The sequence below is a fragment of the Malaclemys terrapin genome, chromosome 2 (assembly GCF_027887155.1).
Source record: "Malaclemys terrapin pileata isolate rMalTer1 chromosome 2, rMalTer1.hap1, whole genome shotgun sequence".
Lineage (NCBI taxonomy): Eukaryota > Metazoa > Chordata > Testudines > Emydidae > Malaclemys > Malaclemys terrapin.
The window spans coordinates 97,640,411-97,665,890 of NC_071506.1; positions in this window are offsets into that span (position 1 = coordinate 97,640,411).

Here is a 25,480-nt window from a genome sequence, read left to right on the forward strand (position 1 = left end):
CCTAAGTCACTTAGGCACTTTTGAAAGCTTTACTCAACGTCAAGTAATTTTATCCTCACAATCTGATCCCCCTTAAAGATGATAGAGAACCTCATCCTGCACTGGGATCCAGTAGGGTGGACCCCCTGCATCCATGTGGGGTTCCACTAATCAAACACTGCACAGGCCCAGGCGTCTGTACAGATTGAATTGCAGGAACAGGGCCATAATTTCCTGCACTGTTTTGTGCCTGTATGAATCATGCATAGATGCACATACACCACTTGGTTAAATTTAAATTGAAGTTGCTATTATATATGTATACTGCACTAGGAATATAAAAGAAACAAAATCAAACCAATGCATTCAAAAATATTGATATGAATTAAGGGAAGGTAGGTAAATTTTCACATACATTCACAGTTTATACAATCTGTTAAATGCACATGCAAAAAGTAAAGTTTTTTTTTTGTTTGTTTTTAATTCTGCTTCCAAAGCCCTTAAGGAAACCTGTTAAATGGCCACTGAGATCATAGAGATATAGATATTTATTGGATATATTTATAGAATATAGTTATGTTGATTACTACAGAAAATCTTGCCAATGTTTTAAAAATAGATCACCTCCTTTATTTTTGTACTGGATAAAATAAAAAGTAACATAAGCTAAAAGTAAAAATGTTATTTTGTTTTGGCTGTGATGAGGTGTGTTATTTTGTTATGAAGGACTTTTGGCAGGTGATTTACAACACAGCTATTAGTAAAAGTTTATGTATTTTTAATATATTTTTGCAAATTAAATTATTATTATCAAAAATGAATGTTATGTTTTTTGTATTTTCCTCTTTTAAATTGCTCATTCTCCTCCAGAAAGTTCTACAAAATATTTTATTGACTTATTGACTAAGTACTGCATTTTCAGAAATCAGGATACTATTTTAAAACATCTCAATTTGTTACTAAGTTTATACCAAATGACACTGAAAATATCTGTTATTCTGGTTAATATTTTTAGCATCTCCTAATCCAGTTTAATGTGACTAAACATAGAAGAAAACTTTATTAAAATTCTCCTCAATTTCTAGTAAAATAGATACATTGTATTTTGTTTCTATTTTTCCCCATTTTTTCATGCTTTGTTATTAAGTAGCCTGTTTGGGACATTTGAGTATATTCTGAAATGCACAGTGCTGTGATGTGATTCTGTAACTCTCTAATAAAAGCATCAACAAGTGAACTGTATTGATTCAACTTCAGCCTGTAAAAACATCAGTACAATGATAAATACATATTAAAAGGTAAAATTAGAAAGTAAAATTTCATCATTGGATACAAAAGGGCCCATTACTCAGACTATCTGAAGAATACTTGTAATGCCGTTGTAGATCATATGAAAATATATGGGAGAGATTTCTCCATTCCCTAAATGCTGCTCTGGCAACATAATGGGGCTATAAAGAGCTTGCAATGGAGCAAGAGAAAACTCATGTAGCACAGGTGTTATGCAATGCGTCCAGATGACTGATTGGTAGAACTGGTTGAGAGCTTTCTGTCAGAATGGGTTTTCTGACAGAAAATGCAGTTTCTTAAAAAAATTATTTTTTTAATGGAAAAAAAAATTGATTTTGCAAAAAATCAAAATAAATATTCCATTTTGGGTCACTTTGACCCAAATCAGAATATTTTGTTATTTAACAGACTTGAAACATTTTGTTTGGAATCAGTTAAATAAAACATTAAACTACTTTTCCCTATCAGTGCATTCCCTGATGAAAGTTGTAGGTTAGGACTCCATTCTCTCCAAAGAGCACATTTCCTCTGACAAAGTTCTATGTGGTTCATCATGGGAGTCATGTCTCTGGGTACCAAAGATGTAATGCAGCCAAATAGCTTGGTGCATAGGGAAGAATGAGTGCTTTAGGGCCACAAACTACAACTTCTATAAGGCAATGATGTGACCACAGAAAAATGCAGTTTAATGTTCAACCAACGTGAAAGGGACTTTTCAACAAACTGAAATGAAATATTTTAATTTTTGAAACAGTGAAATTAGTCATTTGGATCAAAAATGTGAAATTAAAATTCAGAATTTCCATTCCATGAAAAATCTAATCTCAATTTTTTTATCCCAATTTGGGATGAAATTACATGCTGAGATGTTGGAGTTTCCCTTGTTACAGAAATTGCAAATTTTGCTTTGCTCTAGTCATCAGCAGTGACCCTCTACTAACCAAGTTTAAAAACTCAGGCTCAAACACTAGAGAAGTCACATAAACCTCTACAGGTGAATTAGGAACTAGAGGAGGACAGAGCCAAGCTTTAATAATGTGGGTTACACAGATACTATGTTAGACTACCCTAAGCAGCCCTCCATTGCCCCTTGCAACTCCCCAAGATGGATCCATAGGCTGGAGGGGCAGGGCCATAGCACAAGCCACTGCAGCAGTTCTGGCTTATGCTTCAAACAGTAGACAGAATGGGGGAAGCAGACATAACTTCGAACAGACCTCATGCTGCCTAGAATTATGCCAGGTGCCTTTTCAGCCCTTGCAGTAGCACAGCATAAGGATGCATAAGTATCATGAAGACACCTTTTCCCCCTGATTTACCTAGAATCTAACCCAAAATCCACATTTAAGAACACAGATCTTCTCCAAAATGAGGGACAAAAACAAAGTGGTGTTCTTATTGTCACAGTTTAAGGCAAATGCGCCTGCGTTCCCTCTCCATGGTTGGTCGATCAATGGCATTCATTCTAGGCTCCTACCTCTTCAGCTGTCACCTCTCCTGGGCAGAGATCTGTCTCTCTCTCCCTCCTGACTGTGTTTTTTTTCAGGCTGCATAGTTCTGTGCCCACACTATGATATACCCAGCAAGCCAGACTGCTTAAACAGGACAGCATCTGAACTTTGCTTTCCCTCCAAAGCCTATGGATAGCTGTAATTGCCAGCAGTTCCAGGTTACAAGACAGACCTCTATAAGGAAGCACATTTATTCTTAAATGAAAGAACTACAGAGAAAACATACTAAAAAAAAATAAAAGAAACTATATGCCTGATAATAAGATTAGCAGAGATTATCCCCTACCTCCAACAAGAGTTCTGGTAGGAGTCAATCCTTCAAACCACACAAAGGAGTTTTTCTATGGTTACAAATTCCTAACAGCCCCTCAGCTAAGAAGTAGCATCACCATGAATAGGCTAGTCTTTTCTGAATACAAGAGCCTTTAATCTTGAGACTCTGGGAATGGGTAATGAGTAGATAATGGTGCTATCCTCCGGTGTGACTTCAAAATGCTGGGTGTTTGCATAACCAGAAGTAAGGAATTTGAATTGGGGTCACCAAATGAAATTAAAAGGCAGCAGGTTTAAAACAAATGGAAGTATTTCTTCACACAACACACAGTCAACCTGTGGAACTCTTTGACAGAGGATGTTGTGCAGGCCAAGACCATAACAGGGTTCAAAATAGAGCTAGATAAATTCATGGAGGATAGGTCCATCAATGGCTATTAGCCAGGATGGGCAGGGATGGTGTCCCTAATCTCTGTGTGCCAGAAACTGGGAATGAATGGCAGGGAATGGATCACTTGATGATTACCTGTTTTATTCATTCCCTCTGGGGCACCTGGCATTGGCCATTGTCAGAAGACAGGCTATTGAGCTAGATGGACTTTTGGTCTGAGCCAGTATGGCCGTTCTTATGTTCTCCCCCTTGAGATTCTCCAGGCAAACCACTTGATACTACTTGTCCCAAAAATCCATTTGTGTCTCGCACACTGTTCAGTATAGTCCTCTCAAGTTCGTATCACTTCCCAGGGTTCACAACACATCTCCCCCATTGAGAGACTATATACAGTCCTGGCCCACAATAATACATAACTTTTGCCTTTAATACAATGAACTCCAAAGATACTTAAACTTAATTCAATAAAGTTTTTCAAGGATGCTGCAGAAAATTACCATCTCTATCGCACTGATTTTGCACCAGATAACATAAGCTTTTTACTCCCTCAGCACATAATTTGCTAGAGACATTTTGTTAATAATGACGTAAAGGCTTTATATAAAGTTTAATAGGCATGATTCAGAAACCAAAACTATTTTCTTAACCGTGAAAGTATATTTTAGCATGGTCTACAGCAATGTAACAAGTATTCTTCTAAAAGCATGAGTAATTGGTCTTTTGCATCACATACAGATATATTTAAACACATACAGAGAGTGTGAGAGAAAAAAACACATGGTGGTGCATTATTATAAAAGAAGAACAGGAGTACTTGTGGCACCTTAGAGACTAACAAATTTATTAACTAACTAATAAATTTGTTAGTCTCTAAGGTGACACAAGTACTCCTGTTCTTCTTTTTGTGGATACAGACTAACACGGCTGTTACTCTGAAACCTGTCATTATTATAAAGGTTCTCTCATTATGTCCTTACCTGATATATTATTCTTGAGTAGAGCTCTGTGTAGAACGATAATTCTGTTTCTTGGAGCATTATAATATTTCAAAATTTAGTTTTGTTTTGATTCAGTACAACCCCCAAAATTTAAATGTTCTTTGGTAAAGGTGCCCTGACCCAGAAACAATTCACCTGGAGCTGCAGACCCTGGAAGTCTGTGAGATCTCTGGCCAGATTTCTGGAAGAATTTAATCAAAATTGAACTCGCTCTGAAAAACATTTAAATTAATCAGCAAATTCCGACAAAAAACTGTTTAATCAAATATGTCTAAGCAGCTCTCTGCCTGAGCGCCAATAGAACCTTCATGCCATGACATTCTCATATATATTTGCATATGCCACACATTTATTTCTATATTTAGGTTTATACATTATATTTAAAAGTAACTATCCAGGGCACTGGACACCTAACAAAAATAAAATAAAATACCCACAGAACATACTCTCAGACTAGTACCCAAAAATGTTTCCTCCCCACCTGAGAAAATAACTAGCTGGGGAAAACACACGCATACACAAACACCAACTGAATACCTAGCCCTGCAGTGTTTTCCTAACTACTTTGAGAAACACATGCAAATCCAGAAGCCATGTGCTTGATCAAGGCCTACAGATCCTTTACAAACAACGAACCACCATAAATTAGGATGAACCAAAGACCAGAAGAGCCTTGTTGTAATGAAATCTAGACTAAACATCTCAATTTTTGATATCAGGTTTATTTCCTGCCTTCTCTCCTGAACCTTGCAACAAAACCATTTGCGGTCTCCATATTTCCAGTAACACTTTTCCACTTCTTCAGCCAAGTGGAATCAGAGGGTCACAGCTGAGTACCCAACTGAAAACCTTCAAGACAGGCTGCAAAATGGATCTCCCCACTGCAGGCACACTTCTAGGTACTGATGTTACCTCAGCAACTTCTCATCTGTAAAAGATAAGCAAACAAATGAAATAAATACATAAAAGAAGAAACATGACCCTTAAATAAGCACAAGCTCCATCTGACCTGGAGTCTAGATACTAGAATGCATCCCAGGGAGGTGGATTGGTGTGCAGAGTGTGGGTGGGAAAGTCAAATGATAATGAAATATCACACACCAGTAGAATATTATCTCGTGTACTATGGTGTTATAGACACATACAAAAATGTGCATGGTTGTGGCCCCTTAATCACTAAGTTCCCTTGCAACTTTTTGAATACTGTAGTCTTATTTTTCTCCTTAAATTCAATAATTTTAACATTTAATTTATTTTAAACCCCGTTTACACTGCAGAGCACCTCATCCTTCAGGATACAATTCAAAAATCCATTTTGGACCTCAAATTCATTGGAGAGTGTTTATATCCATTCCACTTATTTTTTTTCACACTCCAAAGATTATTCATTAATGTATGTAAACTTTACATATTAACATAATTACTAGATGTTGCAGCCTCTTGCTGAGGCTTCTCTATGCAGCATTCACAATGTGTTTCCTATGGTCTGGTTAAGAAGAAACCAAAGGGGCCAGATCATGCATCCATTGAAGGCTTGATCCTGCAAAGTGCTTCGTCTCAGTCTAGAAATACACTTAAGCATATGCTAAACTTAAAAATCAAGCCTAGGCTTCAGTGCATTTGGATCAGCTCCAAACTTCTCAGTACCTCGCTGGACTGAACTCCTGGAAACCATTTTATCCTCGTGAACTACAGATTACATGGGGGGGAGGAGGATGTCAGGAAGATGGTGCACCTGAAGAAAATTATCCTTTGTACCCATCAGTCCCCTCCTGACAGTAAGACTAATCATACAAGATGCTGAGAATACCAGAGAGGACTCAGCACCTTCTAAGATAACCACTATCAATGACAAATATTTAAAAAACCCCAACCCTCAACATTTTAAAAGTCTAGGAAGAATATATACAATGGCAAGTTAAAGGAATACTAATGTATGGGGAAAGTGTCTTCAACTTCTTAAAAATAACACTGCATAAATATGTTAAAGAAATTCCATGTTATATTATTGTTTATTGTAAAGATGCTCAGCATTTCAGAAGGTGCAGTGGTTGCTATGGAAACTATTTTTTATTCTATAGCTGAGTAAATAGTCCTACAAATATCAGTTCAGACCCAGCCCACAAGTAAGATCTGCCTTTGTTTATTGATTTGGAGTGGGGAGTTATTTTTCTCTAACTAAATGTACCTTCCACACTCTGACTTTTCAGTTTGGCAGCTTATGCCTCCTATGGAAATATTAATAGTAGTTAAAGCAAAAGACAGATTTAGAACTCATGGGTTCAATTCTCGATCTGCCCCCTGAATATTTTGTGAGCTTGTGGGGTGGGTTTTGGCGGGGGGGCACTTAACTTCTCAGTGCATCATTTCATCTATGTGTAAAGTATCATAGATTACTTGCTGTCTCACACAAGCAGGTTGTGAAGCTCAGTTAATTGCTGTATATAAAATGGCTTGAAATCCTGTAACTAAAGGTGCTGTATAAGCTTAAAGTATTATTATTGTTCTTTAGAGCATTATCATTTATTATTATGCTGGCCTCAGTGGAGTTCTCTTCTACAGCAAGAAAAGGTATTTAATGAATTTCATGCTTCAACTAGAGTCAGCACATCGCACATCAGCCACCAGTGTTTTACTGTTTTAATAGAAACAGACTATACAGAGCCAAACTTTCATCCTGCCTCCAGTTTTGCACTTTGTGTATTAAAGGTGCTAAATTTGCATCTCATATTCTGCTGCAAATAAGGGACCTTAGATATCGAACAGCAAAGATCACCACTGAGTAGACAATATTTTTTGTACTTCAGCATTAGACTTCTCTGTATTTTCTTTGCTAAATATAGAAAATACCAAACATCAATAGTCAAATAATGGGGTGTGTTAAATGTTCAGTATTTCATCCATCAATAGATTTTTCTAGGGCACTCATCACCATAAAGCTGAATCTCTCACACATTACTGAATTTGTCTTCACAAGACCCCAAGTGGTAGAAAAGTATTATACCATTTTACATATGGCTAACTGAGGCAAAATAGGTTTAAGTGACTGTCCAGGGTCACAGAGGAAGCCTGTGGCAGGACCAGGAAAGGAATGCAGAGCTCCAGAGTCAGTGGCTCTCAACCTTTCCAAACTACTGTACCCCTTTCAGGAGTCTGATTTGTCTTGTGTACCCCAACTTTCACCTCACTTAAAAACTACTCGCTTACAAAATCAGACATAAAGATACGAAAGTGCCACTATTACTGAAAAATTGCTTACTTTCTCATTTTTACCATATAGTTATACAATAAATCAATTGGAATATAAATATTGTGCTTACATTTCAGTGTATAGTATACAGAGCAGTATAAACAAGTCATTGTCTCTATGAAATTTTACTTTGTACTGATTTTGCTAGTGCTTTTTATGTAGCCTGTTGTAAAACTAGCCGAATAGCTAGATGAATTGATGTACCCCCTGGAAGACCTCTGAGTACCCCCAGCGGTATGTGTATCCCTGGTTGAGAACCACTGCACTAAACCATCCTTCCTCTTCCTGACAGTCATTACAGCAAATGTTGTTTGCAGAAGCAGATAAGGGAGTTATATAGCAATATGAATTCTGAGTGCTGAATACAGGCATGTTTGCCACAGTCCTGTAGTGATAACTGAAGACAGGCAACTTTGTATGATAATTATGGACCTTAATATAACTTCACTGAATAGGTATGTTAAAGGGAGGGCGAGCTCATAAACTACCCCTTCCATTATAGATCTCAGTGGAGGCAACCATGGGCAATGCAGTGGAAGACCATCTTGTATTCCAGCAGCACTAGCAATCCCATGATTGGATGAGGCAAGAGTGAGACATTGCCTTTCCCCCATTCATTGCAAATTAGCAGAGATAGCTGTGCCAGTGGAAGTAATGACCACACCAGTTCACCCTCTCACCTCTCCCAGAATGGCTGTGCCTCCTAAAACATAAAATTGAGACCTTCATTTGTATTGTTTGGATAAAGAAATGATTGGAGTTTTATTTGTTTTTATTGTTGCTTTTATGGAGCCAAATCTGTAAGTCCTACTTATTTCCTTCCATTTCTGCCATGCATATCATCTCCGGCATCCTGTGTTCAACTCCACTCCCATGGCTCCCAGTTCTGAGCAATACTGCTCCTCCTTCTATCAGATGAGAGGTTGCCATTGGCAAGTTACTGGAGAAAGTATGCGTCAACTCAAGCCTGCCACTGCACAATGACCTTTTTAAGCCACCAGCTGTACATTTGCCACCACGTCACCCATTATGGTCTCATCCACCATGCCAGGATGTTAGGGTGGAAAAACTCTGGCGAGAGGAATGAATATCTGTTATAATCCCCAACCAGTCCTTCCTCTCTGACCCTACAATTTGCCCACCTGGTTTTGACCTGCCCTATCACCAACGTTGAACAGGTTCCAGACCAGGCAAGGTCTCTGTGCGGCTAACCAGTATCGCTGGGGATTTTGTGACAGCCTTTTGTGCAGCTGTGGTACAATACAGACGATGACGCACACTGCCGATGAATGTCCACTGACTAGGTTCAGTGGTGGCCTAGAAGAGCTGATCATGGCTCTGAAGATGCCATCGCTTGGCTAGACGGCTATGCACATGCTAAATAAATAAAATTTCCTACTTAGGCAAACTTCCCACTGAAGTCAGCAGTGACAGTAGGCACTCAACACCTTTGAAAATCAGGCTACATATTTACATGCCATAATAGGGATTTAGCTGCCTTACTTTTACAAGCCATGTTTGAAAATTTAGGCCTATGTGACTAACCCAAAGTAACCCAGTAAGTCAGTCAAGTTCCCTATCACCTTGATTGATTGGACCTTCAGCCCTCATATAGATTGCACTGATCACAACACGTCTTCCGTTCTTCTCTTATCCTGGCCTTCCTTCTCCATGTGTGGCCATGTCTTTTCACAATAAAAATCTTCCCATCTCTTTGGAGGTTGGCCAAGTGGTCATTTCAATTCCCATGGTACCACTTGGCGACAGCTGCAGTCCATCGATTGTCAGCGAGCCTCGCTATATGCCTGATCCATCGCATTTTACTGTACCTGCTTTCAACAACGTCCTGCACGCCACTTTGCTGTCTGATTTCTTCACTGGGAACTTGGTTGTCAATTGAAATCCCCAGAATTCTTCTTTCCATTGCCCTCTCCATGACAGACTGTTGTTCCTCCTCTTCATCAGCATTTCGCTGAATTACAACATTGTTGGCAGTACTGTTGAGTTGAAGAGGTTGGTGTGTGTTGCCTTGTTGATTTTTCCTTGGAGGACATCCTTCATAGAATTGAATGTGTGACAACCAGCTTTCCTTCTTTGCAAGAGTTCACCTTCCTGATCATGGCACATGTTAATTTCTTGGCTCAAAGAGATGTATTGATTAACTTGTATTTGTTCTCCCTTGACTATTATTTAGGCTTTTGGCAAGGCATCAGACTGCATACAGTTTGTTTTAGAATGGTTCATTTTCAGTCTGACTTGGCTACTTTTTGTGTCAAGTTCTCGCAGCATTTTCTGTAGTTTGATCGTGTTTTTGGCAATCAACACAATATTGTTCGCGAATCTAAGGTGATTTAACTGCTCTCCATTGAGGCTGATTGCATTGATGCATCAGCATCAGCTCCCTATACTCTATAAAAATAGCTCTTCCCAATTCTGCCTTCTTTCTAAAATATATAATCTAGTTCAACCTGAAATTTGTACTTGATACAGGAATTACTGGGTGAAATGATGCTGAATGTACAGCTGATTGGTTGATCACAAAGGTCCCTTTTGGCCTTAAAAAAAAATCTATGAACTAATGTTGCAGGGAATACACCTTCCAGGATCCCCACTGAGGATTCCTTATGATTGTAATCATAATATACTTTGGCAAGAGAATTCAAAAACATTCTCAAGGGGGCCCTGCAGTAGCAGATGTTTTAAATATGGGAGAGGGATAGCTCAATGGTTTGAGCATTGGTCTGCTAAACCCAGGGTTGGGAGTTCAATCCTTGAGGGGGCCATTTAGGGAGCTGAGGCAAAAATCTGTCTGGGGATTGGTCCTGCTTTAAGCAGGAGGTTGGACTAGATGACCTGCTGAGGTCTCTTCCAATCCTGATATTCTATGATTTCTATGAAATAAATAGCAAAGAATCCAAGACTGGTAAATAGACCTAGGATGGGAAGAAAAGTAAAAGTTAACTCAAAGTAATAAGTATCTAACCCTAGTTCTACATTTGGGAACCTGAAAATGGACATCAGAAGAGCACTGCTGCCACCATGCCAGAGGTGCACTCCCTCTAAGCAGGTAAGCAAAATAAAATGACTGTCAGGCTGTGAAGATTAATCTTTGTCCATAATGTATTCATTCTGAGGTGTCTTCTGCTTTAGTAGGTATCTAACTATTTCTTATCATATTCTTTCTCTTAGTGCTTTCCACTAAATTTAAGCAGGTTAATATTTAAACACTTAAAAGAGCACAACATTGTTAAAAGTGAGGATAGGGGCTGAAGCATAAGACAAGAGTAATGACTCAAAGGGGACATACTTCTTATACTACAAAGTGAAATACGATCAGTCAAGGGAATATATAAGTGGATTGGAAACTGTACTCAGTCTGTTTCACCCACTTCATATATAAAAATTCAGAAACAGAAATAACTAACATGCTTGAGATTGGAAAAAACAGCAATGTTTCTAAGAGGCCAACTTCAGTTCCCTCCTAAAAAAAACATAAAGATTGATTTGACAGTTAGGTCCAGATACAAGTTCAACCATATTTCAAATAGTCAACCCAAAATTCAGCTGACAGAAAGGCAAAATAAGGACCAGTGGAGTCACTGGTGTATAGGCAAAGATAGTCTGATGGGAAATATGAAAATTAAATCCAGATAGAGGAAACACTTTTCTTTACTTCAGGAGCCCATCATGTCAAGCTCCATGTCTTCCCCAGTTGGGCATAAACAGAAGGGGAGGATTCACTTTAAGAGATCCATGGCTCCTGGATTACTTCCATTCTGCTGCATCATTTCCTCTGGGAGGCAAAGCTGGCAACAAAGTGGAACAGCTACAGGGAATAGCTAGTAAGTTTCACACAGTGCCAAAAGCTTGGGACCAATGGCTCACAGGGTTAGTACTTTCTTATGCATATAAAATAGGTTATGGTGGAGTAAGAAGGGACCATGTCACACACCTCGTTTCTATATAATGCCATCCTAGGATCCATAATTAGGGTTCCTCAGTATTCAAAGTATCTTAATACATGGATAGGGATTTTTAAGAACATTTTAGGACCATCCTATAATTGTAGGGTCCTACAGCAGCAGGTTTTGCTGTTTAGCCTCTGAGATATTTCACAATGGACTAAGTTGGGATCAGGATAAAACTGGGCTAAGCACTGAACAAATATTTATGAAAACACAATGCAAAATTCTGGCCCATCATTGAAATATATGGGAGCTTTGCCATTGACTTTAGTGCAGTCGCTATTTCACACAAGGTTCCTGTTTCAAAACCTAAACAGAAGAAGAGGAGATTGTGCAGTGTATCTCAAGTTACAGTAAAAAAGATAAAACTCAATTAAGTTACCATAGCTATCATGGAATACTCAAAATGTCATGTTGATAATAATTGTTTACTTACATACACATTTTTGAATAGTTTAGTAAACTAGCTTAATTTTTTTTTTTTAAATATGCATTATATCCTTTTTCAAAAAATTATACATAAAAATGTTTTTGGTTTTCTTAAAATTCTAGTTAGCACTTAAAATATTAGTTAGTACCTAGTGAATGCGAGTGTTCAATATCCATCTAACAAAACTCTAGTAAGAGAGGTCAATGATCACACTCACTCTTTGTACAAGTTTCCCATTGACATGAAAGGGAGTTCAACAAGGGGTTAATAGAGTATTTTCTAAACTGAATAAATCAGTTAATATTAACAAAGGAAAACACACTAGAGAACATGGGTCCTGGCATTTACTGTAAATTGTAGTTTTGTTGGAAAATAAATGGAGGGCAAGCGGACCATGGCTGAAGAAAAGGAAATGTTCATCAAAGCTGAGTTATTATGTGTTCAGAGCAATTAGAGAGGTTTATTGCTATTGGACTGGAAATGGTCATACTTTGTATACAGTTTTTGCAGACATCCCTAAAAGTCCATAAAATACAACAGTTTAAATTATAGGTCATTATTGCTTAATTTGCAGATAGATAACCTAAATATTTAATACATATTTACACTGGTTTCTACGCAAGAAAACCTAATCAATGGCATATTGATTTTGAGGACACAATTTGTCAGTGTTAATCTATGCCCTCTTTCTTAATGAACACTTACACTGCACATTAAATAAACCAAAACTCAATATCTTGCATAGTTTCCTGGCCTCCATTAGTCAAAAGTCCTAAGGCTCTAATTAACATTGCAACATATTATTTGTTGCTAAGGTTGGGCAACATCACAGTGCTACATTTTGAACTGACTCAAACATCATGGGTGGGATTTCCAAAAGTACTCAGTGTTGTCCTAACTCTGGTCCCATTGAGAACTCCCACTGCCTTCCATAGGAGAAGAGTTAGGCATTACTGAGCACTTCTGTAGATCCTACTTCTACATGAATTCCACTGTTCTTGGGTTCACATTCAGATTGCCTAGAGACTGCTTTAAAAAAAAAAAAAAAAAAAGAGCATGGAGAGAGAGAAATTTTTGAATAAAATAGCTAAATGAGCAGTTAGGTTGCTTACATACACTTACAGGTATGTGTGACCTTATAGGAGAAATCTCATTGATTTAAAAGGAAACACTAAGACAAGCAAAATTGTATGTGTGCTTAACAGTTTATAAGGACTGGGACCTTACTTTGTAATCACAAGCAGTGTAGATCTCATTCAAAACTGTTTGTATCCAGTGAGGGACCAGAGACATAGTATATGGTCAATGTCCCCTGTCAAAATATCTCAAATATTGAGAGTAAATGCCTTGCAAATGAACACCTCACAAATAAGACAAACACTAAGCATTATTTGTAGGAATTTTGTGTTATTTCAAATAAATTCAGTTCTGGTGGCAGAAAATTCTCTGAATAAAGTTGATTAAATATTATGTACAGGAATCTACAAAAAAGTGTGTGTGTGTTTTAAATTTACTTCTCAGTAGTGTAATCAATTTCAAAATAACTTATAATTATCAAGAGAAGGTGGATGAGGTAATATCTATTATTGGATCAATTTATGTTGATTAGAGCTTTCAAACTTCTTGGAGCTCTCCTTAGGTCTGGGAAAGGTACTTGGAGTGTCACAGTTAAATACAAGATCAAACAGATAGTTCAGCATAAATAGTTAGCACATATTCTAAGGCACCATTCAAGGTGAAGTGGCCTGTTAACACCCCTTCAGTCATAGGACAAAAAAAATGGCCATTGGGGATTGAAGGTTGTTTTAATAAGCCATAAATCCAGTGTCTTTGTTAAGACCATGATTTTTAGAATCTAGCAAATTTATGAATTTAAATTCCCAGGCTTGCCTTTTGAAAGTTGTGCAGGTTTCCTTTGAGGATGAGGACTGATAGACTGATTACTCTATATCTGACCTATGAAAAGTGTTCACCCACAGCCTGGTGATGTGGTGTTTTTATCTTTTATCATTTTCCTGTGAGTTCATTTAAGATAATAGTGATTGTCCAGTTTCACCCATATAGTTGCTATTGGGGCATTTAATGTACTGGATTAGTTACACCACATGTTGATGTAAGCAGAGTCAGGATGAGCTCTACCCTGACATCTGGTGGTGAATTATGGCGAGGGTGGAAAAGAACTCCAGGGGCTGATCTTGTTTGCATAGGCACACCCACTCGCCTAGCATGAAACCACAGCAACTCAAAGTGGTTACTTTGGCTGGTGTGGGATCCCCAGTTTCTCTGTTATTGGGGCAGGAAGAATAAAGTTTTGTTACCCTGATTCTGTGAATCAAGGCCAATGGAACTGTTGTATGACAGAAGGACTGAGTGAGTCATTCACCATTACCTAAGTAGCATTTGCTTGTCAAGGGGCATGGGTTACAAAACCCAGTGAAGGGAGAGAGGATGGGGACAGGTATTTGTACCTGATGGTGTGGCCCCCTCCCCGAGGGGGTTGAAACACCAATTGCACTACCTCCTCTCTCCACTGTTGAATGTCAGAGCTAACTTTGATTCCCTTAGGAGTCTAGTTACAGACTGCTGAGCTGAGTTCACTTTGGGCCAATAGTGCACCAGCACTGGGGCTCCCCTACTGCTAGCTGAAATCACTAAGAGCTGAAATCACAAAAGAGCTAAAGCTATTTAAGAGCTGAGATCACTGAGGCTGTGTTAACTAGTGGGGGAGCCTGAAGCTATATTGCTAAGCTAACTTAGCTTAGCGGGGGTGAGCGGAGCGGAGCGGCTCACAGGTTGGTGAGCGGAGCGGCTGGAGGAGCAGCTAGCAGAGCAGAGCCTTGTGGGAGCGGCCCAAGGGACGGCCGGAGCGGAGCGGAGCGGCTCACAGGTCGGTGAGCGGAGCGGAGCAGTGCGGCTCACAGGTTGGTGAGCGGAGCGGAGCAGCTGCCAGAGCAGTTCGTGGTGAAGGCTGCAGTGGAACCCCGCGGAGAAGCAGCCGGTTGGCCTCGGATCACGTAAGGTGCCCCTTAACACCCTGCTCACCCCCCCCCTTTTTGAACTCTGGGGCTGCACTGATCATGGACAGAGACTTTGGGGGGTTGTCGGACTTTTGGGACTTTGGTGATTCTTGGGTTGCTGGACCCAAGAGACTTTGGGATTGGTGGACTTTTGGGACTTTGGTGATTCTTGGGCCGCTGGTTTCAAGAACCAACGGGAGAGGACACGGCCCAATTTGCTGGGGTGGGTCTTCGCTCATGGTTTGGTCTAAAAACTCTAGTTGTGGTGTTTTTTTTCCATTTAATGCTGATGTTGTTTACCTCATGTTATTAAACATTTTCTGTTACACTCAGACTCCGTGCTTGCGAGAGGGGAAGTATTGCCTCTTAGAGGCGCCCAGGGGGTGGTATGTAATTGTCCCAGGTCACTGGGTGGGGGCTCGAGCCGGTTTTGCATTGCGTTATTGAAACGGAACCCCTAGATACAGAACCCGGCCCTTGTTGCTGCCAACTTAGATGGGCAGAAGGGTTACATTGATATAGGCATGTCTAGGACTCATAGATCTTGAAAGGTGTGTTTGGGGGTGTTGATCATTGTCACTGTGGAGCTATATCTGAAAGATTTGTATCTGTTGCTCTGGCAAGGTCTGGCTTTGAGTTGGTGTGTCCTGATCTATGGGGAGCTTCCCATGAGTTTGGAGAAGTTGGGGGTTGTTTGAAGGCCAGAAGAGGGGGTTTGGGAAAGATTTATTTTAGGATGGGGTCCCCATTTAATGTGGGTTGTAGTTGTTTGATGATACCCCATTAGGTCCGAGTGTGGGGTGGTAGGTGACAACTAGGGGTGTGCTATTAGAGGGGGTTTTATTTCTGTATTGAAGCAGGTTCTCTCAAGGTATTTAGCTAGCCTGTTCCATGATGTGATCTTCTCTGGTGGAGTGTTTTTGTTTGGTGAAGGTGGATTTGAGTGTGTTAAGGTGTATATCTTTCTCCTCAGAGCATATTCTGTGGAATCTGAATCCATGGCTTTAGATAAGAGATTTCTCAGTATGTTTTGGGTGGTTACCGGATCTCTGAAGATAGAGTGGTGATCTGTGGGTTTCTTGTATGATGTTGTCTGTAGAGTTCCATTGCTGAAACTGCCCGTGGTGTCCAGGAAGTTGATGCTACTGTGGGAGTGTTCTAGAGAGACTTTAATGGACAGGTGGAAGTTGTGGTGGAAATCTTCGAGGGAGTTTAAGTTATCCATTCAGAAGATGAAAATATAATCGCTGTATCTCAGGTATATCATTGGTTTCATAGTGTATGAAATTCCAGAAATTTTTCTTCAAGGTTGGCAAGGAAGAGGTTGACATATCGAGGAGCCAGCCTTATACCCATGGTTGTTCCCATGGTTTGGACAAAATGTTGAATGTAAAATTGCTATGAGTGACGATGAGTTTAACAATATGTTTGGGGTGGGTATTTGAATGTTGTCCATTATCTTGTAAATATTTGAGACAGGCAGCTATGCCATCATTGTTAGGGATGTTGATATATAAGGAAGTGATATCCATGGTGGCAAGAATGGTGATCTAAGGGAAGTTGTTAATATTGCAGAGTTTGTGGAGAAAGTCAGTTGTGTCCCAGAGGAAGCTATCCCTTTGTGGGGTGAGTGGTTTGAGGATGGTTTCAATGAGTTCCAATATTTCCTCAGTAAGAGTATAACAGTCAGATATGATAGGTCTGCCTGGGTTCCTTTGTTTGTGTACCTTGGAAGTAGGTAGAAGGTCCCTGGGGTGCGTTCATGGGGGATGAGTTTGTAAAGTTTCTCTTGGAGGTGTTTGTGGGAGGATTTGACAATATCCTTAAATTCCTGGGTAAACTGTGGTATGGGCTCTTCTTTGAGTTCTTTGTAGTAGGTGGTGTCAGAGTTTCATTCATGAAGTCGTCTATGATAGAGTCCCTTTTATCACCCGCAACTCTTTTTTTTTTACGCAATCTTTGCATACCTGTTGGGATCTGCCATGTTCTGATGTTCTGACATGTAGCCAAATCCCAAACTATGCAAATAGATTGATGAGGTGAGATTTATCATTGTCCTTTTCAAGTACGAGACTTAGTGTTGACATGCAAATTGGGAATCTCACAGTTTTCCACTCTGAGTCATTATAAAGTTTATCTTTCTTGTTTTGGGTGCTTAGAGAATACATTATGTTGACTGATTTAAAATGACAATATATTAAAACTAATAATATTGTTCCATACTCTTTGTAGTATAATTTTAATCCCATCAAGACAAGCCTAGAATTTTAAAAGCATGGATTAAGCACAAGATGACACAATGGAAGGGCATTTTGTAAAATTAAATTATACAAATTAAGGTATTTTATTTAGGAAAATAAACGACTGGCATTCTTATCATGTGTTATAATATATTTAATGTTATTTAAAGCTCTGACTGGGAAAGCAATTTTATTTTAAATTGAAAACATTTTTCTCTCATTTTGAGCTCTTGCTAAAAGTTCACTTTTATCTTTCTAATAAAAGCTTTTGTTTCTAAGAAAATAAGATGGTTAGTGCCAAAGAATCCAGTCAACATTTGGTCCCTTATGAATCAATTTTGTATGGCCATTGTAACAAGGCCAACAACTTCCCATGCACTCCCTCTCCCCCATGCCCTGACGTTGCTCTGTGGCACTCTGCCTTCTGGATAGGTGTTATATTTGGACCCATAAGAGAAAGAGACACACCAGGGGAGCAAATTTACACACACTTGCTGTGGCGATGAATGTTCCGGAAGCAAAACTGAAATCAAAGTGAGGTGGGAGAGGGGAGTGCAGAACATCCAAACATTTAAAGGGACAGGACACCACATTCCTCTATCTTACTTAAAAAAATTACCAAATATATACACACACATCATCATTCACATGGCTAGCAATACACATTATATAGCCTAACTAAAAATTGGGGGTGGACTATTGCAGATTAATAAATTGCAAGGGATTATTCTGCCCTGGAATAGCAACTCATTAGCTAAACAATTTAGAAGTCTAGGCACACCACTGGTTTTCTCACTCTCTTCGGCTACCGTGGTGGAGATGGTGTGACAGTGTTCTGAGCAACAGGAATAATCATGGGTAGAGTCAATTAGAGCTGGTAAGGAATCAATTGGATATACTACCAACAAATCTTCAAAATTAGAAGTTGTGACAGAAGGAGGTTTGATGGGAAAAGCAAAAAAGTCCTACAGGAATACATCCAGCCTTCAGTACTTCCTGAGTCAGTAACCGATCCATATGTCATTTCCAATAAATACCATGGGATAGTTTAATCACACACAAAACAGGTGCATGAATTTTAAAAGTTCTACAGGTACTCATTTCACCTCACAACCATAGTTGCATGTCTACACTAAGTCTCCAACTTCAAAAGAGCAATGATGAGTCTCATGTCAATCAGTCAATTTGCATAGCTTAGCTTAAGATAAAAGTGTTCCTTTGGTTGCTCTAATTGCAGTGTACCTGGCAGTTCCAGGCACAGTTGGAGATAATAGGTCAGACAGCAGTCCATATGCCTTAAGAGACATCACTGTCAGCAAGGTTGAAACTCACCTGAGATAGGGTTACCATATCTCATAAATAAAAAAAGAGGACCCTCCACGGGCCCTGGCCCCGCCCATTTCCCCACCCCTAGCCCCGCCCCAACTCCGCCCCTTCCCCACCCTAACTCCGCCCCCTCCTTCCTCCCACTCCCAGCCAGGGGGAAAGGGCTGCCCCAGTGCTACTGGCTTCAGGGTTTGCCGGGCAGCCCCCAGACCCTGCGCCCCCGGCCGGCGCTTCTCCAGCGCAGCTGGAGCCCGGGAGGGGAAGCGCCCAGCCGGGGGCGCAGGGTCTGGAGGCTGCCCAGCAAACTGTGAAGCCGGTAGCGCTCGGGCTTTGGGCAGCCCCTATGCCTCCGGACCCTGCGCCCCCAGCCGGGCACTTCCCCTCCGGGGCTCCGGCGGCTCTGCGTAACTTACACTGTGTAAGTTACACAGAGCCGAAGAGGAGCAAAGCCGCGGCGGCTGGAGGCTCTGCTCCTCTTCGGCTCTGTTTAAGAGCCGGGCTGCCCCAGCGCTACCGGCTTTGGGCAGCCCCCATGCCTCTGGACCCTGCACCGCCGGAGCCCGGGAGGGAAAGTGCCTGGCTGGCGGCGCAGGGTCCGGAGGCACGGGGGCTGCCCGAAGCCGGTAGCTCTCGGGCAGCCCGGATCTTAAACAGAGCCAAAGAGGAGCAGAGCCTCCAGCTGCGGCGGCTCTGTGTAACTGACACTGTGTGTCAGTTACACAGAGCCGAAGAGGAGCAGAGCCTCCAGCCAGCGCTACCGGCTTTGGGCAGCCCCCGTGCCTCCAGACCCTGCACCCCCAGCCGGGCACTTCCCCTCCCGGGCTCTGGCGGCGCAGGGTCTGGAGGCACGGGGCTGCTCGAAGCCGGTAGTGTTCGGGCAGCCCGGCTCTTAAACAGAGCCGAAGAGTCGGGGAGGAGCAGAGCCGCCATTTTCCTGGACATGTTCGCCTTTTTGGCAATTCCCCACGGACGGGGGTTTGACTGCCGAAAAGCCGGACATGTCCGGGAAAAAGAGGACGTATGGTAACCCTACCTGAGAGGAATAGAATAGCAGGTTATAAATTGCTCAAAACGCTCCTTTGCCTTAACCGTCTGCTGTCCATAGAGTCTCAGGGCAGGCTAAAGGCTGTCTCTCCCCACTGCTCTGTTTCTGGCTGCTCAGTATTGAGTTTCTAGGTGAACTTGCTTCTTTTTTATTTGCTTCTTCATTCAGGCAATGGGACCACTGGACACTTGTTGAATAGAAGGTACTTGTCACCAATATTATATTTGGGGCCAGCAGAGAACCAGATTTACACACAGCTGGCAGCAAAACTGAAACCAACGTGAGGCTTTTACTGGGGATAGAGGAGTATAGAATGCCCAAACATTTAAGGGACAAGACACCACAGTTTATTTAATCTTATACACAGTCTCCAGTGGCCCTCTAGGCCCAAAATTCTACTCTTTTGACTAAGGGAACCCACAGACCTCAGTCTGGGTCTTGGGCTATTCTTCTCACTGGTCCCTTTCATTTGTCTTTCATCAGTTCCACATTGTAACATACTTTGTTGCCAGCCAAACAGAAGTCAATGATCTCTCCCCCAAGGTAGTTCAAAATGAACACAAGGTTTTTTAAACTGGTCTGGGCCTACCCTAGCCCAACCCCTCCTTCCTGGGCAGGAGGGGAGGGGTCTGTCTTCCCTCATCTGATTGAACTGCTTCTCCCATACTTTACCTGGCTGGAGCCCAGCCTTCTGGATCTGTCTTCCAAACTCCCCTGATGTCAGGGTCTTCCCTGCAGGATTCTTCCTCAGTCTCTGCAGTTCCCTGAACTGCCACTCCCTGTTTCCTTCTGGCCCTTTAAAAGGAAACTCCTGTCTTCTATCAGGCCCCATCAAGCTTCTGAACAGATCAGTATGTCTACACTGCAGCTGAGAACAAACCTCCCAGCCAGGGAGATAAATTAATGCTACTGGGGCTTGAACTAGAGCATTAGAAATAGCACTGTGAACATTCCAGTTCAGGCTGAAGCTTACTGGATCAGGTGTGTTTGAGAGCCCTGTCCACACTGCTATTTTTAGCATGCTAGCTCAAGCCCTGTGAGAATGAATCTGTAAGACTCACTCCCAGCCACCGTGTTCATATACCCTTAAAAGGATCCACTACTCCTTCTGACAGCCATCAACAGGAAACACACAAAGAACTAGTGTCAGGTCTTATAGGAAATGTAATAATTTTTGTTCCTATTCTGTCTGCAGTTCTTTCCAGAGAGGTATCCAAAACGTGGGAAAACAAAACAAAACAAGAGAAATATGAAAAACTCAAATGACAGATTTCAGAGTGGTAACCGTGTTACTCTGTATCAGCAAAAACAATGAGGAGTCCTTGTGGCACCTTAGAGAATAACAAATTTATTTGGGCATAAGCTTTTGTGGGCTAAAACCCACTTCATCAGATGCATGGAGTGAAGATACAGTAAGCCATATATATATATATATATACACACACACACACACAGCACATGAAAAGATAGGAGTTGCCTTACCAAGTTGGGGGTCAGTGCTAACGAGGCCAGTTCAGTTAAGGTGGAAGTGGCCTATTCATAGGACCTAACCACATCAGCCACAATATCAGGGGCTTGTTCACCTGCACATCTAACAATGTGATATATACCATCATGTGCCAGCAATGCCCCTCTGCCATGTACATTGGCCAAACTGGACAGTCTCTACACAAAAGAATAAATGGACACAAATCAGACATCAAGAATTGTAACATTCAAAAACCAGTAGGAGAGTACTTCAATCTCCCTGGACACTCAATAACAAACTTAAAAGTGGCAATTCTTCAAGGAAAAAAACCTTCAAAAACAGACTTCAACAAGAAACTGCAGAACTGGAACTAATTTGCAAACTGGACACCATCAAATTAGTCCTGAACAAAGACTGGGCGTGGATGGGTCACCTCAACTACAAAAAATAATTTTCCCTCTGCTGATACTCACACCTCCTTATCAACTGTTGGAAATGGCCGATGTCCACCTTGATTGCATTGCTCTCGTTAACACTACAAAAATAATTTTCCCTCTCTTGATAGTCACCCCTTCTTATCAACTATTGAGAATAGGCCACTTCCACCTTAACTGAATTGGCCTCGTTAGCACTGACCCCCCACTTGGTAAGGCAACTCCCATCATTTCTAAGATGAGGTTAGGGTCATGATCTGCCACAGATTCAGCCATACTCTCTCCACTTCTGGATTCAGAATTATATCAGCTAGGACACTGATCATTTGAGTCCTATTCATATGTCTTACTGATGGTGTTGATATTCTTTCACTGATGGTCTGATCCCAAATGACATTCTCAATCATCTATATCTACCTGGTGGTGAGGCAATTACTTTTCTTATTTAGTAGTATTTGCCAATATCTATCTTTGGCATCAAGTGCTGGAATATTTTTGCTTTTGCCACCTCAAGTAATATTTCTTTAGTTTTAAGACATTTAGTAGTGAGCTTTTTTAGTGCTTTGTTTAAGTTGTCTTGGTCTATCCAAATGCAAAGCTTCTCTGGCTCCCCAATGGCTATCATGTTGCTTATCAAACTTGTGGGCTCTCTGACTTTTGTAATGATGCTTTATTCCCCCCATTTGCTGTATTGTTCTAATTGTATTTTTCTTAATGCAATGGGTAATCAATAATAGGTGCTATACCAGCAGAATCTTTTTATCTATATCCAGGTCTCTGGAGGATATCTCAGTCCTCCAAAATCATCATGATAATCTTTTAGCAGCTCTGCTGCAGAGAATGCCACAATGTATTGTCTGCTTTGGATGTGTTTTTCATTTTTCTTGTGTATCTTTTGTATGAATCGTTTGTTCCAGGTTTAGTGTCAGTAGGTTCATGCATTTGCTTGCTTTAGCTAAAAACAGTGACTTCTGCGTGGTCTGTAATACCTGAAATTTCAATTTGTATTCTGCTTATAATTTACATTATACATAGTATAATGATTGTTCCACTGTAACATTTTTATTTGGCTTTGGTTGTAGTTTTACTGACTTCTCTTGCATAACACTGAGAAAGTCTTTGTAGCCTAGCACATTACTGATGCCCCACTATCAATTGGGAATTCAATTTCCTGTTTGTTTGTGTGCTGCTGCCTTGTCTTCCATCTGGTGTTAGTCTCAGCTTTACAAACCATATATTTTCACTCTTTTGCATTGCATTAATGTCATATACACACGCAAAATCTCCCCTTTGAGTCAATGGGGTGCTTCCTCCATGTGGTGCAATTTTTTTTGTCTTTCTTTTCTGCAAGTTTGGGCACAATAATTTCTCTTGCCACCATTATTGCATATGGGTCCATGCTCCCCCCACCCGGCCCCAGTAGTCTTTCTTTGCATTTTATTTATTTGCTGCTTTGTATTTGTGCATTTGTTTTTGCACAGTTTTTGTCATATTTTCCCTTGTGTGTTCATGCCTTCCCTGGGCTATTTGGTGAAATTCCCCGGTGTCTGCTCCACTTATGCTCTGCATTTAGATGTGAGCTTGTTTACTAACTTTGCACGTTTATGGCTTTTGGTAGTTAGTGTGGCCTCTCTGAGCATTGTCATGCAAGCTCCTGCATCTTTCTTACCTATTAGTAATCAATCACACATTAGTTCATCTTTTAAAGTTTGATAATTGTGTGAGTCCACTATTATATACTGAACTATTGTATTTCTAGATTCTTGATTGCAATTTTTGAAAAGATGCCATTCATCTATAAAAAATTTAGAAGTTAAAAAGGCTTTCAGAGCACCTCTACGATTTTACATGGATCCTCCTACTCTGCTGCTGACATATCTAAATGCTTTTGGAGTAGGTGGCAGCCTTTGCCCATTAAAGATAAAAGTGTAGGTGTTTCTTTCGTTTTTCTTTTTTCATTTCTTTTTTTCGTTGTTGAAATGGTGGTTTTCCCATAGACTCACAAACATGTAGGGGTGGAAAGGACCTCAAAAAGTCATTTATTCCAGCCTCGTACATTGAGACAGGATCAAGTATACCATCCCTAGGCCATCCCTGACAGATATTTGTCTATCTGTTCTTAAAAACTCCAATGGTGATTCCACGACCTCTTGTAGAAACCTATTCGAATACTTAACTATTCTGATAGTTAGAAAAGTTTTTCTAATATCTAACCTAAACTGCCCTTATTGAAGATGAAGCCAATTACTTCTTGTCCTACATTTAGTGGTTATAGAAAACAATATATTGCCATCCTCTTTATAACAGCCCTTAACACAGTTGAAGGCTCATCTAGTCCAGTTTTCCCCACCCCCAGTCTCAAGACTAAACAAGCCCAGTTTTTTAACCTTTCCTCATAGTTCAGATTTTTAAACCTTTCATCATTTTTGTTGTTCTCCTCTGGACTCCCTACAATTTGTCCATTCCTAAAGTGTGGCACCCAGAATTGGCCACAGTACTGAGGCCTTATCAGTGTCAAGTAGAGCAGGACAATTACATCCTGTGTCTTACATACAACACTCCTGTTAACGCACCCCAGAATGATATTAGTCTTTTTCACAGATACATCACATTGTTGACTCATATTCTATTTGTGATCCTCTATAACCCCCATAACCTTTTTTCCCCAGCACTACCACCACCAAGTCAATTATTCCCCAATTTGATTTTTCCTTCCTAAATGTAGTACTTTGCACTTGTCATTATTGAATATCATCTTGTAGAATTCAGACCAATGCTCCAATTTGTCACGGTCATTTTGCATTCTAATTCTGTATCTAAAGTGCTTGCAACCCCTCCCAACTTAGTGCCATCTGCAAATTTTCTAACCATACATTATCTGGCACATTGACTAGTACTGGATGCAGGATTGAGCCCTGTAGGACCCCATTAGGTACACCCTCCCATTTCAACAGAGAACTATTGATAACTATTTTTGAGTATTGTTTTTCAACTAATTGTATACCTACCTTATAGTAATTTCATCTAGACTGCATTTCCCTATCTTGCTTATGAGAATGCCACATGGAACTGTGAAAAAACCTTATTAAAAATCAAGATATATCACATCTACTGCTTTTCCCTATCCACCCCCAAGCCAGTAACTCTATCAAAGGAAATTAGATTGATTAGATATGATTTGTTCTTGACAATTCCATGTTGGCCATTCCTTATAATCCTATTATACTCTAAATGCTTACAAATTGTTTGTTAATAATTTGTTCCAGTATCTTTGCAGGTATTGAAGTTAAGCTAACTGGTCTATAATTCCCCAGGTCCTCTTTGTTCTTCTTTTAAAGATAAGTTTTATGTTTGCCCTTCTCCAGTCCTCTGAGACCTCACTTGTCCTCCATGAGTTCTCAAAGATAATTGCTTTACCTACTTCTGTAAGAGGCCTAGGATGAATTTCATCATGCCCTGCCTACTTGAATACATCCAACTTATCAAAATATTCTTTAACCTGTTTTTTTCCTCATTGTTGGTTCATTATAACCCCTAGCTCCTTTTCAGCAGTACTACCACCTCGCCAGTAATTCCCCATTTTGTATTCATGCATTTGATTTTTCCTTCCTAAGTGTAATACTTTGTAGTGGCCTAATTGCTAAACACATCCTCTTTAATGTCCAACCGCTTGGGGCAGGAATCTAGTATGCTGACATGAATATTCATCTCTCTTTTGGGAGGGAGGAGTTAAGGGGTTCTTTTTATTTATTTATCATCTTTTCAATTGTATTAGTTTCTGATTTCATATACCTGCAGGAGTCAATTCACTTCTGATACAATGTTCAAACATAAAATGAGAAAATGCCAAGAGAATACAATAT